Source organism: Mus pahari, chromosome 10 (genome assembly GCF_900095145.1).
Source record: "Mus pahari chromosome 10, PAHARI_EIJ_v1.1, whole genome shotgun sequence".
Taxonomy (NCBI): Eukaryota; Metazoa; Chordata; class Mammalia; order Rodentia; family Muridae; genus Mus; species Mus pahari.
Genome location: NC_034599.1, coordinates 53,476,306 through 53,479,674, shown reverse-complemented (window position 1 = coordinate 53,479,674; position 3,369 = coordinate 53,476,306).

Below are 3,369 nucleotides of genomic sequence, written 5' to 3'. Positions count from 1 at the left end.
AAGAAGAAGAAGAAGAAGAAGAAGAAGAAGAAGAAGAAAGAAAGAAAGAAAGAAAGAAAGAAAGAAAGAAAGAAAGAAAGAAAGAAAGAAAGAAAAGAAGAATAGAAGAATTATTAACGGAGCTACCCAGAAGGTGACTTCTGGCCTCCAAGTGTGGGCGTGCAGGCTCTCTCTCTCACACAAACACAGGTTTGGGGGAGTTGGCTTGTTTGTTTTCCCTGTACCACACTCAGCACTTGTGGTTAGCAAAGGAGTGCTTTCTGTGGCTTAGCTCATCTCTGAGTCACAACAGATATCCTTGGGTGACTCTGTGGCTTGAAGGTGAGACAGGGTAAACTGGCCCACTGACTCTTTATTCGAAGGGTTCAAGAATCTGGAGGAAAGAGACCATCACAAACTCTCCAGAACTCTCCAGCTTTTCCAGGAACTAGACAACTTATCTGCTACGAACTGTGCTTTGCAGCAAGGGCTGGGGCTATATCTCTGTGGTATGTTCACAGAAGAAAAGCTGTTTAGAACCTCAGATCTGCACATGTGATAAAGAGGACGGCAGGTATTGTCTGAACAAAGGCTATTCCACTGACATCCTGTAAGGACAGCTTCCAGCTTAGTGCAGCCAAGATTCTCGGCTGATGAAAGCTTTTGTTGAGCCTCCTAGGAACCTTAACAAACCTACTTATTTACACTCACAGTGAGGAATCCTTATAAAAGTATCATTCATAGAAGGGGAAACTGAGGCTAAGAGATGTCAGGTTTTGCTCGGGATCTCCAAGCATAACTGTGGATGGCAGACAGTCTGGTTCTCTTGCTTCTAGGCTTATTTTAGAAGCACATCTCCTTGCCCTCTTGAAGTTGAGAGTGGCCTGTGGCTGACTCAGCCAATGAAATTTAAGAAGTGGCCCGCATCATTTTCCAAACGAAGCATTCATTCATTTCCAGGGTTTCGGATTCTTTTGCCTTGGTAAGAGGGAGGAATGGCTATGATAGTGAAAATACATATCAACAGGAAAGGAATGACTATTTGGATCCTCGAGTTACCACAATAAGCTGAACCCTCCTGTCCACCCACACAGAACCGATAATATCGCTATTGAGATTCAAGGATGTTTGCTCTTTTCTACGTTTAAAAATTTTTATTTTATGTGTATGAATGTTTTCCTTGTGTGTATGTTTGTGTTCTGTGTATGTGTTGCAATGCCTGTAAAGTCTACAAGGGGATGCTGGAACCACTGGAACTGGAGTTATCAATGGTTGTGAGCATCTATGTGGATGCTGAGACCTGAACCTGGGTCCTCTGCAAGAGCAGTAAGTGTTCTCAACAACTGAGCTGCCTCTCCAGCCCTCCGGGGTTGTTCTTATAGCACAATCTGAACTATTCTGGATAAGAAATGATAAAATTTAAATCCACCTATGCATCTTCGCCCCAGTGACCTAATAATTTCTCTTGACATTATCTGTCAAATAGGGACAGTGATCATTGCAGCTTTGAAAGACTGTAAGAAGAAAAAGTACATAAGTTTATGTGCAATATTTTGAACAGTTTCTGTTGTGTTACAAGCACTTCAACGTTGATCATGACACTACTACAGCTCAAACTCCAGCCTACATTTCCCCTCCCCAATGGTACAATATCATGATTACAAAAGCTGACTCGGAAGCAATCTTTTACCTATGGGTGTTACCATTCAAAGCATTCAATTATAAAGAGCCCTTTTACCTAGGGAAAAGATCAGCAGGTCCCCACATGACAATAACAGTACTATTGGTTTCTGTCTGCTGTTAAAACACACAACTAAAATCTCCTATTGATGTGGGAACTTCTTTAAAGGAATTTAGAAATCGAGGGTTGGGGGTTATTGTTGTTATACGGCTCACCAGACATAGTAGCTCACACCAATACGCAGGAGGGTCACTACAAGTTCCAGGTCAGGCTAGGATACATAGATTCAGACCATCAGCCTATGCTACAGAGAGCAAAGTCCTGTCTTAAACCCAACCCAATTATTATTTACACTCACTAAGAAAACTACAAATGCAGATGTGCCCAAGGATTGTTAAGCTCCTTGTAATGCACCAGAAGAGCCCTAGGGGTCCTCAGAGCTCAGGCGGAAACACTTTCCTGGCCTCCAGCGAATCCCTTGGAGGTCTTCTTTCCAGTGTTGATAGTGCCCCCTGGTGGTAAGACCTATAATTCCCAAATGGAAAGGCTTCCCTTGGTTTGTTTTGATGTGATTCAATTGGCAGTTGGAAGATTGGTCAAAAACGACAGAGTTGTAGGATTCCTAGAGATGCTCTTGAACTTCTTAATGGTTTCCTGTCTTCATCCTGCAAAGATCTCTGCACCTTTAAGCTCCTTCTATTCATATATATTGCTCCACTCATCTTGACTGCCGTCATTCAAATCTTTTTCTGAGTAAAGCAATATCCTTGGGCAAACTCCACACTCAGGGTCTGCTAAGATTACAATAATGTTTGTTCCCTGGACAGTAGCATGGGATGCTTCTCATTTTTTAGAGAGAACTTTGGGTACCATATCGACTTTGATGACTAATATAGGGATAAGGATGAAGCAGGCGAGCCTAACAGCCCAGTTGTGCTCTCCATGACTGGAGTTGGATCTTAGGGGTTAATCCTTGCTCAAATTTGGAAATAATTGAATGAAAGACATGAATACGCCTATAGAAATTATAGCATCCCAAAGTTTATATTGGCTAACCTCCAGTAGTCTGCTAGCCAGACTAGCTTGGGAAGAAATTCCTCTTGAATGCTGCATGTACGTGCAGACACGGGGAACAGCAGTGAGTGAACACAGTGTTTTCAGTACTACTGGGGAATATAGGGTACGAGGGGGGAGCAAGACCAGACATTTACATGCCCTCTCTAAGTGGCAGGTCTCAAACTTGCTTAATTCCTTCCCACAGTGGCTCACCAGAAACCTCACTTGAGCCCTCAGGGAGAGGAGTGAGCAAAGAGAAGCTAAGAAAGTTACAATAATGAAATGATCCTCTGTGGCTACACATTAGAATTAACTGGGGAGCATGAATAAAACACAGCACTAAAAGAGAGATGCACACCACCCAGCCTCTAGAGATTTCAATTCCATCGTCTGGGGTGGGGCCTGGTTTCTGTAGATACATAGCAATCTCTAATGTGCTGTTGAGTAAATGCTCTACCTTTCCAGCTTTGGTGAACCTTAGAACAACCAGAGAACTATGAAACAATTTCAGCCCTGGGGCAGGGGCCGTAGCTCAGTGGGTAAGAGTGCTTGCTGCACAAACATCAGGATCTGAGTTCAAATCCTCACATCCACATAAAAAGCCAGACATGATATGCATGTGTGCCTGTAACCTTGTGGATGACAGAGACAGG